The sequence below is a fragment of the Aulonocara sp. 'chitande type north' Nkhata Bay genome, linkage group LG20 (assembly GCF_057382095.1).
Source record: "Aulonocara sp. 'chitande type north' Nkhata Bay isolate Kocher_YH1m ecotype deep benthic linkage group LG20, A_spYH_male_GT1.1, whole genome shotgun sequence".
In the NCBI taxonomy this organism is placed as follows: domain Eukaryota; kingdom Metazoa; phylum Chordata; class Actinopteri; order Cichliformes; family Cichlidae; genus Aulonocara; species Aulonocara sp. 'chitande type north' Nkhata Bay.
Window position 1 is genome coordinate 1,013,513 of NC_141363.1, and position 16,006 is coordinate 1,029,518.

Consider the following 16,006-nt stretch of genomic DNA (forward strand, 5'->3'; position numbering starts at 1 on the left):
TAAAACAAATACCCTTGATCCTCCTCATCAGAGCTAACTATATATATAAGCACCATGACTGCACCTTTATTGACATCTGCAACACAAACGTGTGACATGGATGAGAAGGAAAAAAGAACAAGTGCTGACTGAACCATCTCCTTGGCTCTAACTGGAAAGACCGTCAGGCTGCTTCAGGATCAAGTTCGATTGTTCCATCAAGTTCTACCTTTTTCTGAGAAAAGGATAACAAATAAGCTGTTGTATAAGAAGGCCCAGGAAGGGTCTTCAGCCAGTGTTAGTTTCTCACATTGCATTTGAACAGAAACTTTAATTCTGTTAATTAAAGAAATTTGTTGGAGGAGGTATTTAACAACTATAGAAACTCAGCATTAAGGAAGCAAGCAGTGACTACACGGTGGGTCTTTTTCCCCATCAGACCTGCTGCCCCAAAATTAAACAGACTTTCCATGAATGTAGAGTGAATTCATTTACTCTACAATCATGGACACACCTAGAACAAAAGAATCACATTCACATACCCACAGCTTAAACACACACACACACACACACACACACACACACACACACACACACACACACACACACACACACACACACACACACAGGCTCTATAAATACAGTGAGGAGGTAATGTTCATCTTGTAAAGTAGGCGGATTAACTGGAACCAGGTCAGAGCAAAGGCAGAGTATGCTCTAGCTTTTCTCCAATTTAGCTGCTTTCTCACCATTTTTCTTGCTATTGCTGTTTTTGATGAGCCAGACTGCAATAGTTATCTCCTGCTCCCCCGCAGCTACTTGTTTCTTCGCTCAGTGCCATGTCTCTTTAAAGGCAAGCAAGAGACCACTTGTCAATATTTGTGAGGGTTTTCAGTTTTGTGAATGGATTATGCAGCATGCATACTGACATGTTCAATTATTCAGCCATTAGACTATATACACTTTTCTCTTTTTTTCCTTTTTACATAACAAGAGCACTAACAGTGCTTTCTCTCTGGATAAGGACAGAGTGGAGATAAATAGCTGGAAGCAGGATGTTGCCAATGTATCATTAATATAAACGACATTTTCTTTGATGAGCTCGGTTGTGTATCATTGGCACAAACAAAGCACCAATGTGCTCTATTTCACACTAACCTTTAAACTGGATTTTCCAACATAATAATTACAAAAACAACAATTCTATAAGTATTTTTCCATCCTGTCTAGGATAGAAAAATACTTCCAAGCTTGGATTGTAAATCATGTAGATGCACCTGCTTAAAGCGAGTGAATATGTGAAGTGAGTAGAAGATTTTAAGGCCAGGCATATCTGTTACCATCAATACCTTTCAAAATCTGAGTGTCTCTTACTGAAGGCTAGATGCATTAAAGTAATCACCGGGGAGCCTCTGTAATGGAGCAGAGTGAGAGAGCATAGCAGGAGCACAGACAACAAAGAGGGGAAGCCAAGAAAAAGTAAAAGCCAAAGGGTAAGGAAAGGAAGGAGATATGGTTGGGTGACAAGAGGATGAGGAGAAGGCTTGATTTTCATCCCATGAGTCATTCAGAATATAAAGAATGAACTTCACTGAGGAAATCTGCCTCTGTTTCTAACCACCTCAGTATTAAACTCATCCATCCTAAGAGAGGGCAATATAGAGAAAAGAGAGGAGGGAGGAGGAGCGAGATACTGGGAGAATCTGCGTCTGCCGAGCAGTCATCTTTCACCTGTAGCTAGCAGAGACTTTGGCTTGCATAATGCAATGTGAGGATAAACCCTCTTTTATGGCCAGCTGAGCCAATAAATCTGGATCAGTTCTGAACGCCCCCCACCATCCCACCGTGCCCGTAGTTGTCTGTCGGCTGCTGAACGATCCAAAAGCGATTCCTAATTTCTTTATTTGTAATTCTTCTTGAAGCTGCCTTGAAACTAAACACTATACATTACATGCATCCATGCATTCGGCCACAGTGCAGAAAGTGGAGACACTCAGTGTGTCCCCTCTGGTGTAATGAAATCAGCACTTCAAATTTACCTTATTTTCCCAGTATGCTTAATTGCCTGCATCTGTCTCCCTCTACGCCAACCGTTCCCTCTGGTTCAAAGTCCCTAACATAATTGTTTTCAATTAAAATGTGCTGTGCTGCTATAGTGCTATTCAGGGGGACAGTTACCAGGATGTGAGGGGTAGTAGCACTGGCAGCCATCATTACGATCAGATGGGGAGCAACAGTTGAAGGCCTGATGATGCAGTGGCTTGTTGGATCCATCGTTACGACAGCTTGGGGTGTTACATAAGGGGTGATGCAGACAGGGCTGGTGAAGGAAAAACAAGTGATGAATCCCAAATAGGGCAAGCAATAAATGAGTGTTCCTTATGATGACGAGGAAGTAGTAAATGACACTTATGGGCAAGTTTGATGGTACTTCTGGATTTTCTTTATAGTCTCATCTTTACAGCGGTGAAGGACTACAGTCGGTGAGGTGGGGAACTTTCTGTTTTCCATTTGCACCCTTTGTGTCATTTTCTGATCTGTGCCTGTTTGCTGGCCCAGATTCTAGCCCAGTTTTGACTCTTTTTTTGCTGAACTCAAAGAAAATGTTGGGCCCCGGTTTTAGCTCTGTTCAGTCTTCACTAGCACGAGTAAAACCCCGACGAACAGGTGAGTGGGCTCAGATAAGGCAAAATTGGGCCACATGATGTGTGTTAGAGATTGCTGCTTGGCCTCCAGAGGGCTATTTGGTGGAGGGAAAACGACACGAGTTTCATTGTCTCCCCACTTCGTCCCACAAGGCCGGTGCAGTTCTTCTCACAGCAGTGTAATGACATAGATAAATATGAAGAAGTGGAGAAAATATGAGACAGAGGAAAGTGAGAGCAGGCCTGAGGTTGAAGAGAAAGATGATCGAAGAGAAGCTGAGAAAGGAAATATTAGGAAAAGCGAAAAGAAAAAAAATGAGGGGAAGAGGAGATGGAAAAATGACAGATGAAGACGCAGAGGACAATATACACAGGATCTTGTAATGAAAGCCGCTCTAATGAAGTACTCTCTCTGTCTGTCTCCATTCTGTCTGTATTACCCTTCGCTCTAATCTATCTTTTTCTTTCCATGTCCCCCTTTTTCCCTGTCGCTTCAAATCCCTCTCTCTCTTTTCCCTCCAACACTGGAGAGCACCGGGGACTGGATAACTCATTACTAATTCATAGTTTCTCTCCATATATTACAAGGCCTTGAATACTGGTTAATTAAGTATCCCACAACAAAGTGAAGAAAAACCATCTTTTATCTGTATGATTAAGCTGCCTGCAAACATCCAGCCTTGAGAGGGTCTCTTGCTTGTCTTTTCAAGTTGGTATATTTTAGTGCAAAAGTCAGATATCTTTGAGAAAGGTCAGCAAACATGCTGTGTTTTCTTACTGAGGGTAATTCTTAGCGAACTTTTGAAACACTGAGAAGAAAGCAGTGTAGATTAGATGTGTTGCTATCGCCTTGGGTAAAATGAATAGACTTTATTAAAATGAAATGAAGTCATATATAAGCCATAAAACAACACCATGCATAAAACACCAGAGTAATGAGAAAGCATATTTACAGTGTTATTGTGTAACATTTCAGGAAGTATACACTTTCTCTGTTTGACCCTCTCTATACGTAAACCTTGGACTTAATTTCATCAGCGCAACACGGCTCATCTTACATTGCAGTAAATTGGTCACATTTACGAGAGCTTATCCATCTCGTTCTGTCCTTATGAGTCAGTGAGGATTTTGCAGGGTTACGCTGGCACAGGTTGACAGAAGGTATCAGACGCATTGGTAGAATTTTATTGATTCTTTTAGTCAGAGTTTTAAATGTTGTGTTTTCTCTGTTTTTCTGATGTTTTTTACCACTGCAGAGAGGAAAACACATCTATGTGTGTGTGTAGGTGCGTCTGTTTATGTGGGGAACACAGCTGTTCCTTCCTTGGAGTTTTGGATTGGTAAAATGTGGTGAAACTCTTTTATTATCTCTGAATCTACATTTTAGATATTTCCAGAGGAATTTGGCTCAGATTTGGCGAACACGTTGCTGGGCCAAGGATTTGGTTTTGGCATAAATATTTTGGCTGCAGTTTATCCACTTTTTTTTTTTTCCCAGGGTTTGATTTACAAATGCGCAGCATGACAATCTATACAGCAGGCACTTTAGTTTTTATTTTCTACAGTTAAGTAAGATCAAGCAGACTACTGAAAACTATTCAATGTGTTTCTTAGCTCCACTGGGAGTGAGGATGAAGGACAGCATTAAAAATGAGAATATCAGAGGGACAGCTCAGGTTGAGACAAAGTTTGAGAGGCAAGGCTGAGATGGTTTGGACATACACAGAGGGATAGAAGATACTGGACAGAGGATATTGAGTAATGCACTCGCAGGCAGGAAGGAAAAAGGGATACAACAGAAGAAAATGCAGAGAGTTGGTGTAACAGAAGAGGATGCCGGGGCGAGATGGAGGCATATGAGCCGCTCTGGTGAGCCCTAAAGGGAGCGGCCGAAAGAAGAGAAAGGAGAGAAAGTGCCTCAGCTTCTTCCATTTGCAGGTTAGCAGTTTGTTTGCTTGTTTCTTTTAGAATGACATCTCCCGGTTCTGCTGTTTATAACTGCCCCCTTTTATTGGCTAGGAAGGAATCAGATTTCAAGAAAAATATCTCATTGCCATTCAATGTGACGGACAGCAAGTTTGGGTGAAGCTGCTTCTCACTTCCCACTTCAAGCACTTCCCTTTCCAACCTGCAGCAGCCATATCGATTGACAGTCATAGATTACATATAAGATACAGACGTAACATCCATAAACTGTGTCACACAGGCTGAGATAGTCTAGCTGATAATTAAAGTTCTACAACTGTGGTTTGTTTTCCCCCTTGCTGAGGTTCATTTGTGCAGATATGAACACAGTAAGCACACTAGGATGTGGCCCGAAACAACTGCAAATAAACTCCAGAATTACTAAGTTTATGGTGTGAATGTGATCTGACCTTGATCCAAACTAACTGCACGGTGTATGCTGCAAGTCTGAGATAAAGAACATCCCATAGCCACGTATGCTTTGTATTCTGGGATGTCTACTATAGATGTGCAAAGGTGTGCACAGGCTGGCAACTAGCTGTAAAGTAAACTTGTGTGAATGTGTGTGTGAATGGGTGGATGACTGGATATGTAAAGCGCTTTGGGGTCCTTAGGGACTAGTAAGGCGCTATATAAATACAGGCCATTTACCATTTACCATTTAAACTTCATTCTTCATTTTCTCCAGTAGTCCACAGCAGCTTTTTCCTGCATTTATGTTTGCTGCTCCCACCCAGACACATCTGTCCAATGAGCGGACTCAACATTCTCACATGGTTCGTAGTGGCAAACCCTTCTCCCTCTCTATGTGAAAAGAAACCAAATCACTGGGAAAAGCTATAAGTTTACAAACTTTAACTGATTTGGTCCAGAGTAAACAACCTATAGATGTGAAAACGCTTTAAGAAAATGCTAGAATCTCCCTCACAGACACTGGAGTCCAAATAAAAGCTTTCTTTATCTCATAGCAGACCATATTATTTATGAGATAATTCCTTTAAATAAAAATCCTCCATAGGGTGCCAGCAGCACAAACACAGCTGACAGGTCCAGTTCAGTGGCGGTGACAGCTCAGCTACAGCTGCCAGTGTCAGCACACCTGTCAATCAAAACCAAATTTTAAGTACTGCACAGGATAGGTTATAGAAAATATTAACAACAGAGAGTTGTTATTAAAGGGGAAATTAACTATAGAGATGAGTCTATTTTTTGCACCTGGCTGTAAAAATGCTGCATGGACATGCAGAAGTTTGGCATTACAACGACGTGGGTCATTGGAGTCACTCGAGTGGCCATTAAAATAACTGATTTTGGCACTTCTACAATGGCTTTATTTGTCAGCCTTGAGCTTACCACTTGTTAACAACAGGTTGGAATATTAATATTAAGCCTTTCTCTGTTAAGGACAAATATTCTGAGAAATGTTCAGCCATCCAATCCAGTTGACAGCAGCAGATCTCAGGTTGTAGATGACATCTGTGATTTTAGTATAGACAGTGCCCTATTATATCATATAATACTGTATATACTTTAGTACAGCATATACTACATACCTTTTTATGAACTGAACTTAAATTCAGATGAAATTTGTGGTCTGGTCTATTTGAGCATCAGTTTATTAATTGTCATGCACAATAACTAGAATATTAATCTCACAAGGGGAACTGCATCTGATGAAACATCAGGCATTTCATTTGGATCGCCTGCGTTAGCTGTACATTAACGAATGAATAGAATATGCAGTCACCGTGCAACCCAGTATCACGGCAAAAGAAACACCGGTCCACCATGTCCATTTCACACTTTGCCTCTCCAAAACATGGAGAAGATGTATTTCCAGCAAGGAGAGATAATATTTGTAAAGCCATGAAGCTGGTAGTGAGCTAAAAACATATTAAGTACAGTCCATGGTAATTGTGAGAAATGAATAAGCTAGTCGGCTAATATGTCCATATATGTAAATGTGTTAATAATGTCTGTTTAAACATTTTCCTGTGATTATTTTCATGTTGGCTTGAAATAAAGCGTCTCTTCTGCACGTGTGTACATTTCATGTTTGGGAGAGGCAAAGTGTGAAATGGACATGGTGGACTGGTGTGTCTATTAAATGCTTTGCTGTGATATCAGGTTGCACCATGGCATCAGACATTGGGCATTCTGAAGCTGCAGTGTTGGCTTAAGTTACCATATCTGGATAAAAAGGTGAGGTGCTAGGTTATTAGTTGAACCTGGCAAGCTTGGTTAGCAAACCACATCTATAGCATGGGCACATTGCACGGGCTAATTAGCATGAAGTAAACTAGATAACTGAAGAAAATTGACTGATACCACTACTGATACCATGTTTCTGTATTATATTACACAGACCACTTTTTTAGTAGTTTTTTTTGCTGCTGCATATTTTATTAAATTGAAAATATTTAGCAAATTGACATCTTTTTCTTTGTTTTTACATATTTTGTGCCGTGTTCAGCCAAGTGCAACAAAACTTGTTCCTTGCACAGAGTCTGTCTCTCTCTCCCTAGAACTCTGTGTGTCTGCAAACCCGTCAATCAAGGCAGCCTGCCCTCGAACTTCACGCTGACCAGTAAAACTCCAGGATAAGTTATAAAATTTTCAGAGGTAACTTTCCATAATGGCCAAAAGCTTTTTTCTGGTTCATTTTCCAGTCCTGTATTCTGCTGCATTAGCCATATATTATAATATGTACTTTTGACACGTTATCATATGTTAGTAATGCTATATATATATAACTAGACAGACAGACATTTAGAGTTCAGCAAGGGACAGAAGGCTCAGCTGCAGACTCAGAGAGCAGATGACATGGGAGTATGAGAGAGCAGGATGGCAGAAGATGAGCAAGGATGGCAGGACATTAGAAACCTCTGGCACCAAACTCAGTAAAGGAGAAAAAACACAAGCATATGCTGTGTGTGCAGTTTATCCTGAAGCTCATGCTTATGTAACATAGGTAGCATGTGTGCAGGAAAAAAAACAAGTTTTTGATTTGACTATTTGCTGTCAAACTTTTTTCTATCTATTCAACTTTCCGGTAGCCCGGTGTTTGCCACAGACACTGCCAAATTCTTCATGACAACAAGTCCCGGGGGGCACGTAAGGATCATTACTGCCTACCAAATATAGTGACAGAGAGCGAACACGAAGGGTCCTTAAAGTCATGTTGATGGATCTCCTGCAACCACCATATATAATCTGTGAGGGCTGCCGTGATGGAAAAGCTCTGTGGTCATGGACATGGCCGTTACAGATTGCACCAAAGTCTGCGACTCTGTTCTGAGCAGCAGACTCAGAGGGAAACATTCAGAATCAACCAGAATCAGAGGGTGTTTACAGCATCCACAGTTATCAGCTACTATTATGGCATACCATTACTTTATAATGGGATATTGATGCCCACAATACACCAGCATCTACCTATTAGGTCAGCTATTGATGAAATCATAAATCTGTAAAATTGCCTGCAGGGGCAGATAAAACCGGATATGCGGCGCTCTCTCCCCAACATTCTCCACCCTTATTAATAAACAACATTTACTTTTTCTATATTTAAGGATTTTCCTTTTTAGTTGCACATTTCCTTTAACCTTTCGCTTCATAAAGAAATACTTGGGCTGATGTGTCGGTATTTCAAGCAATCCTTCCTTCTGGTTTAAGGTAAAGCAGAGGAAGCGAAACATACAGTATGTGTTGTGTAACACTGTTTATAACCCACCAGCAAAGTGCACCAATTTTAAACAATCAGTTTCTCATTGAAGAAATGCTAAAATATTTCAAAAACAACATAAAAATACTCGCTTTCATATATTCTGAAGATAAAAAAGAAGCTCACAGCCAAACAAACGTGATCAAATTATAAAAAGGCTCAGTGGAGGTAAAGCAGGTCAGCACTCAGATTTAAACTGTGTCCCCGACAGTTACGTGCCACATAAACTGCACATGACTAAATGTTATATCTCAGTTTTTATGTTACAGTAAGCTGATTTATACGCAACTCGTCGTCCTTGGTTCTGCAAACATTTCTGACTGCATGTCACAGGTCCGCCGGATGAAAAGCTTCAAAATGAAACCTGACTTTTAAAAGGCAGCGTTCGCTGTTGTCTGGATGCAGGGCACAACCTGAGCCGCAGCTTCCATTATCAAAAAAGCAGGTTGGTGACTGACAAAAAACAACAACGAAAAAAAGTAAATGCACACAGATACACCTGATTACACACATCCCGTGTATCAGTGAAACCACCTTTGTTTGGTTGGGAACGTGAAGTGTTGGCTTGTCAGCTTTTTGGCTTGTCCAGCTAAATCCGAGCACGGCTGCCTTTTCACGATGAACAATACAATGACAAAACTCACAAGCGATGTGAAAGCCTTTTGTGCTTTAGGCTGGAGCTTTTCTCTACAAACTCTAAACGAGGTCTCAAGAGATGCATTAAAAAATTTACAGGTTTAAGGGACAGTGGCCACAAATGAAAGAGCAGTGGGTGGTGAAATGAAGGCTTGGAAGGATGAATGAATAAAGAAATAACTATAACTATATATATAACTATACCGACAGTGCATATTGTGAAGCTGACAGCTCAGCATGCAGGTGTGAACTGTGTGAGATGTGATGCTTGAAACGTTATTTTTTGCCTTGTTACATAAAATCAAAGCGCGCTAAATCTAGAGAGTAAAAGAAACTGTGTTGGGAAATACACAGCAACCCTTACAAGTCAAATGAGATGAATATGTAAACATCCACATTTTTTTCCTTGGCCACTGTGTTTGCTTTCTCAGCTCAGCAACCTCTTTTACTCTGTCTCTCTCTGGGGTGCAGTAGTGTAGCAGCATATACATGGATTTCTCTCTCACATTAATGAAGTTAATGAGGCCAGCAGGGGGTGGCCTCATAAAAAATAAAATTAAATATGATGTACTATCCATTGTGTCTTTAATAAACTCTTTATCGGTTTCAATATATTTGAATAAAATTATTCAAACAGTACATTTGCATTTGCTGTCCCTTTTATGAAAAAGTGGTGCTCTGTGAAGGCTGTGACTGGCCACTACATTAAATGATTTCTGCAGTCACTCTCAAAGCATTTGAGCATAATCACTTATTTGAAAAGCCCACTTTAAACGTAATCAGCCGCCTTGATTCAGCATAAAACTCATAATGCTGACTTAGTAAGTGTAGAAATGCATGGTTAGAAAAAGAAAAAACCTGGTAAACCTAGAGCTGGATACGGTTTAGCAGAGAGAGAGAGAGAAAGGATGTGAGGATGAATATGTGAAGGTTTTAGGTTGTTTTTCTTCTAAGGGAGTCTCTTAATTTTACTCAAAACTAATACAGCTGCTGTGCTGGGAGCGTGAAAAGGATGAGCTGCACTTGTAAAACACCTCTCTGACGAAGAGCTTTGAACGCTCTCACTTTTCCTTAAGCGTATTTTCCAGACTTTTGTTGTAGAACTGTTTAAGGTTCAGTAGCATGAGGACGAAAACTTAATGCAGCAAGTTACAAACGTCCAACACCGTCGTTTGTTATTACTCTTTAAAAAAGTCGTTGTTACTTGTTAGATGTAATCTGTTCCTTCTGTTTTCATTATGGGACGAGAAGAAGCCAGTAACGCTGTATGAGTCCTGCTGGTTGCCACTTTGGAGATTATCGCCGCAGCTGCTTTACGCACGCTGGCTGCACCGCGCACGTCGGCAGTAACCGAAGAAGCAGCGCGCCAGGAGAAAAGGAAAGAAAGCGTCTCTTTTATCTAATCTTTTATTTAATTACTGCTTCCTAGCAGCCACGCAGGATACAATACGGAGACATGAAATTAATTCGCGTTTGTCATTTGAAGTTTGAAGCCTTACCTTGAGTTGTCGCGGCTCGGAAGAAGTGCGGGTGCGCGTGTTTGAAGCCCCCTGTCCAAAATGGAAAGTATCGTCCTACTTGTTACTTGGGAATAAATTAATGGTTGAATAACACTTAAAATGGCTTTTAAACCGACAGAGTCAGCGAGGTGAACTGCAGCTCCTGCTCTGGCACGACTGTCTGAGAATTAGTTTGCTTGCTTCTGACTGCCGCCCTCCCTCCCACTCGCTCGCTCGCTCACTCACTGTCTCCCACCCATGAGAAATAAATAATCTTTCATCTCTCTCTTTCTCTCTCCCTCTCTCTATGAGCACAGCAGGTGGGCATCTTTGAATAATGTGAGATCATTTTTAAAGGCTGCTCGAGGCCCAACTGTGTGTCCCGCACTCCTCTCCAAACACTGCGTGCTTTCACGGTTAAACAAAACTGTGCTGATCATAAGATTTTTCTCCGGCTGTCCGGTGTGTGCAGGCAGCGGATTGGGAGTGGCCCGGATTAAAACCGTGGGATTATATCTAACATTCATTTCATCTCACGCACTGGAAGTACGCTGGTGGACAATGACATCAGCCTTTGGCAGACTCAAACAAACAGACAGATTCACGTGGGTAGGGATGGAGAGAAAGACAAGGGAAAGGAGAAAAACAGAACAATGGATGAGAAAACTAGGGAAAGAAAGCCTTTCACCTCTCAGATTGAGCCAAGAATATGAATCTTTATAGAAAATCAATCAAAGCAACGGGGCGTGCGGGGCACAGAGGGTCACCAGGGTGAGATATTCCTGGGGTGAGTGTATTCCTCTGGCTAGTGTGCATGTGTGTGTGAGTGAGTAGTGGATGCATACACAGAGCCAAGTCCGTGTATGTGTGCCTGCATACTGACAGATGGCTACTGTAATGACGCAGGAACTAAATACTGGGTTTCTATGCGTCTGTGAGGTCGCCTGCCTGCTCGTATATGTGTGTTTGTGCATGTGTGTGTTTGAGGGGGAAAAAGAAAAAAAAGAACTGCATGTGTGTGTGCATGTGTGTGTCTGTGTGTGTGTGTGTGCATGTGTGTGCCTGTGTGTGTGTGTGTGTGTGTGTGTGCATGTGTGTGAAGGAGAAAGAGTTAGCAAGTTGAGCTTGATGCAGAGGCAACAGATATCTCCTTTTTTGTTCCTGCAGCCTTCACACACACACACACACACACACACACACACACACACACACACACACACACACACACACACACACACACACACACACACACCTATGCAGTGTGTGGCATTATGCTTTTGGTTTTTTTGTCCAGGTGTTTGCAGTCTTTTCTTTCACAAGAGACCTTGAGTCTACTGCCGCTTCCATTTGCTGTGGATACAGACATACAAAGGAGTGTATAGGTGTGTTTGTGTAACACACACGTACACACAGAGAGATACAGTCAAATCTCAGGGAACAGGAGAAATGTAAGCATACAGTCACATTAGTGAGGATCATGCCAAGAGCTGCACAAACTGCAAAACAGTGGTGGGAATTTTGTGATTCTCGGTTTCTTCACTGCCTCAGGGGCAGCTTGCAGTCATTGACTCAACTATGAGTTCTACATCAAATCAAACAGTGCTTGAAGACAATGTGAGGACAACTGGCTTAAAATTGAAGTTGAATTGGACCTTACAAAAAGAAAAATGGTGGGAGTAATAGAATGACCGTAGTCATGATAGCGATGCAGTGAAGGAATTTAAAGCAGGAGGTAGAAGCTACTTTCAGCCGCTCTCTTATGCACAAGGGGTGGCTACAGGAAGCCAGCCAGGTGATGTCAACGACTGATTATTATTTCCTCAAAATACAGAGCTGTGCAACATATTTGAGCCACCTCTCGTTTCTTTACAGTTTGCTTTGTGTATTTTTTAAAGTGGCCTTGAGCAACAGTTCTCCTGGTTTTCTGTAGCTGGATCTTCAGTTCAGAATCAGAATCAGAAACTTTATTGTCATTGTCATGAGAACAACGAAATTAAGAATGGTCCCCGATCATTGCATCATCCCTAGCAATATCAAAATATAAATAAAACAATAAAATTCAATAAATAAATTAGATAGAATACTTAAAATACTAATAAGATGTAACAGTAAAACATTCACATACATTCCCACACACATGCTTCAGACCGTGCATAGATTAACACAAGAGTGGCGTGATGGACATTTTTTTGTAGTATTCAGATGTGTTATTGCAGTTGGATAACAGCTGTGTTTGAGTCTATTAGTCCTTGCTCTGATTGCCCTGTACCGTCTGCCTGAGGGCAACAGTTCGAACAGGGAGTGGCCAGGATGTGAGGTGTCTTTTATGATGTTTTGGGCCTTTTTAAAACAGTGGGCGTTGTGTAGAACTTCCAGTGTGGGGAGAGGGCAGCCAGTGATCTTTTGGGCGGTGTTAATGATCCCTTGGAGTGCTTTCCTCTGAGCCCCTGTGCAGCTAGTGTACCAGATGCATATGCAGTAAGTTAGAACACTCTCAATGGTGGCTCTGTAGAAGGACACCAGCAGTCTCTGTGTGATGTTATTCCTCCTGAGAATTCTCAGGAAGTACAGTCTCTGTTGGGCCTTTTTCAGCAGCTCGGAGGTGTTCACACTCCAGGAAAGGTTCTCCTCTATATTGACTCCCAGGAAGCGGAAGCTTGCCACCCTTTCTACACAGTCCCCATTTATGAATAGTGGTTGGATCTCTGCCTTTTTCCTTCTGAAGTCTATTATGAGTTCTTTGGTTTTTGAAGTGTTGAGGAGGAGGTTATTGGCCTTACACCATGACGTCAGCTGCTCCACCTCGTCTCTGTACGTAGACTCGTCTCCCTTGGAAATGAGCCCCACCACTGTGGTGTCATCTGCAAATTTCACAAAGATGTTGCTGTGGTGGCGAGGAGTGCAGTCGTGTGTGTAGAGAGAGTAGAGCAGTGGACTGAGCACACAGCCCTGGGGTGAGCCAGTGCTGAGACTCAGGGCTGAGGATGTGTGATGGCCAACTCTGACTCTCTGTCTACGGCCCGAGAGGAAGCTGTTGATCCACATGCAGGTGCTGTATGGAAGCCCCAGGTCTTGTAGCTTGGCCACCAGTTTGTGTGGAAGGATGGTGTTAAAAGCTGAGCAGTAATCCACGAAGAGCATCCGCACATAGCTACCATGCTCTTCCAGGTGAGTTAATGCAGCATGGAGTGCTGTGGCTACAGCGTCTTCCGTGGATCGGTTTGCTCTGTAGGCAAACTGGTGTGGATCCAGGCTGCGGGGCAGGGCTGCTGTGATGTGTCTGCGGACCAGCTTCTCAAAGCATTTCATTACCACTGGGGTGAGTGCCACCGGTCTGTAGTCATTCAGGCCGGTGATGTGGGGCTTCTTAGGCAAGGGGACTATGGTGGAGGACTTCAGGCAGAGTGGGACAGTCGCCTGTGCGAGGGATTTGTTGAAAATCCTGGTGAAGATCCCAGCCAGCTGTCCTGCACAATCCCTCAATATTCGACCTGGCACACCATCAGGACCCGCCGCCTTCCTCGGGTTAACAGCCTGCAGCATGCGCCTCACCTCGTGCTCTTCCAGGGTGAGGGTGGTGCTGCTATGGGTGGCGTGTTGCTGCTGTGGCTCCAATACCTCCGGTACCCTGGTCTCAAAGCGGGCAAAGAAGATATTCAGCTCCTCTGCCAGCTCCAGGTCACCGTCCGCAGCTCCGAGATTGATCTTATAGTTGGTTAGGTGCTGGATGCCTTGCCACACCTGCCGGCTGGTATTACTCTTCAAATGGTCCTCGATCCTCCTCCTATAGTCCCCCTTTGCCTCTCTGATGCCTCTCTTCAGGTTGGATCGGGCTGTGGTGTAGTAATCCCTGTTGCCAGACCTGAACGCAATGTTCCTCTCCTTCAGCAGCTGCCTGACCTCCCGGGTCATCCAGGGCTTTTGGTTGGGATAAGCCCGGATCCGTTTGACTGCTGTAACAGTGTCTATGCAGTGTTTTATATAGCAGAGGACACCGTCTGTGAACATTTCCAAGTCCTGATGTTCAAAGATATCCCAGTTAGTCCTGTCAAAACAGTCCTGCAGCTGCTGAGAGGCACCCTCTGGCCATATGATAATATTCTTTGTGATGGTAAGAGCAGTTTTCTTGAGGGGGGCATTGATCCATGCACTGTTACTGAAGCCTCATCAAATGGTGAAAGGGTCGCTTTTGAACCATTCTTAAGGAAGGAAAACAGGCAGAAAAGGTTGGGGTTATGCCAAATTACACAAGAACTGGGCTGAAACAGAGGGGCGATATCTCTTATGGAGTGATGAATCCATCCATCCAAATGTCTAATTTCTGGTTCAAATCACCGAGGTCAGGAGAGCTACAACAGTGAGTGTCTACAGCCGTCAGTAAAAGATGATGGAGGCTCTGTGATGGGCCATGCATTTCTGTTGGTTTTGGTTTAAGGAAAAGTACTGTCACATTTTGACCTATTGGAAAGCACCTGAGTGCCAAATGCTTCATTTGTCAGCACGGCATCCTCAAACACACTGCCACTGCAGGGAAATCCTCCCTGGATAGAAAAACACAGAAGACTTATCAGTCACCATCACAGGTACGAGCTCTGGGGACTGGCCTCCTCAGAGCCATGACCTCAACATCACTGGAGCAGTGTGGGATCATCTTGACAGACAACAGAACAAAAGGCAGCCAACATCCAAAGAAGAGCTTTGAATATCCTTCAAGAAGCCTGGAGAACGTTTTCTGAAGACTACTTCAAGAAATTACAAGAAAGTTTGTCTAAGAGAATTCAGTCTGTGTTTAAGAATAAAGGAGGTCATGTCAGATATTGCCTTTCAAATTTCAAATATCTTTTTTTGCTCTTTATACTGGATTTCCATGTATGTTTGCACATGTTTCAATAAAGTTATTGTTGCTAAAGGGGACACTGTAGCCTATGATGCCAACTTTCATATTATGTTTGTTCAATAGAATAAAATTACAGCTTGATATTTTGTTGAATAAATGAGTGACCTTGTGGTTTTTTTCAAGTATACCATCTATTAAGTAGGCTTCTTGCTGAGATATATGAATAAGTGAACATTTTCCACAAGTTCAAATAATATATACGATCAGAAAATAAGCAGGTCTGCTCAAAAAGATGCTGTTCAATGATACTGCTGTGCATTCTAATAAATATAGTATGGTTAAGAGGGCACAGGAGTAGGGTTTGTACTTGTTGGTACAGATGTGTGATGTGACCACTATGCTTTATTGCGAACCATCATTTTGAGTCATAGGATTTGTAATAATAAGCACTGACCTTCACCTCGATAAGTGCATCAACACTGAGCCAAACCCCCACTTTAAAGATCTGCCACTTTTGGACAAAAACATGTTTGAAAAGGGAGCTGAGCCAAATTGTGCAATCAAAGCAAACAATAAAACATACTTCCTTATATTTAGATTAAAATGCATCATAGCTCTGAGGACTCACAGTAAACACTCCTTTGCCAAACGTGCCATTCGGAGTCAGCAGGCTTCAAGGCCAGCAGCCATGGAGAAGGAGAGTCAGTGCTCTGGCCTTCCT

The 16,006-nt window shown here is 42.5% G+C and overlaps 1 protein-coding gene across 1 annotated transcript in view; it reads right to left on the reverse strand.

Annotated features, from left to right (window-relative positions):
* The window catches only part of camkvl (CaM kinase-like vesicle-associated, like), a 48,539-nt gene extending 37,689 nt beyond the window's left edge, over positions 1–10,850 (reverse strand). Inside the window, exon 1 of the mRNA XM_086276795.1 lies at positions 10,449–10,850. The gene's annotated coding sequence lies outside the window, so the exon portion shown is untranslated. The remainder of the gene's footprint in view (positions 1–10,448) is intronic.
* Positions 10,851–16,006: the final 5,156 nt, after the last annotated feature.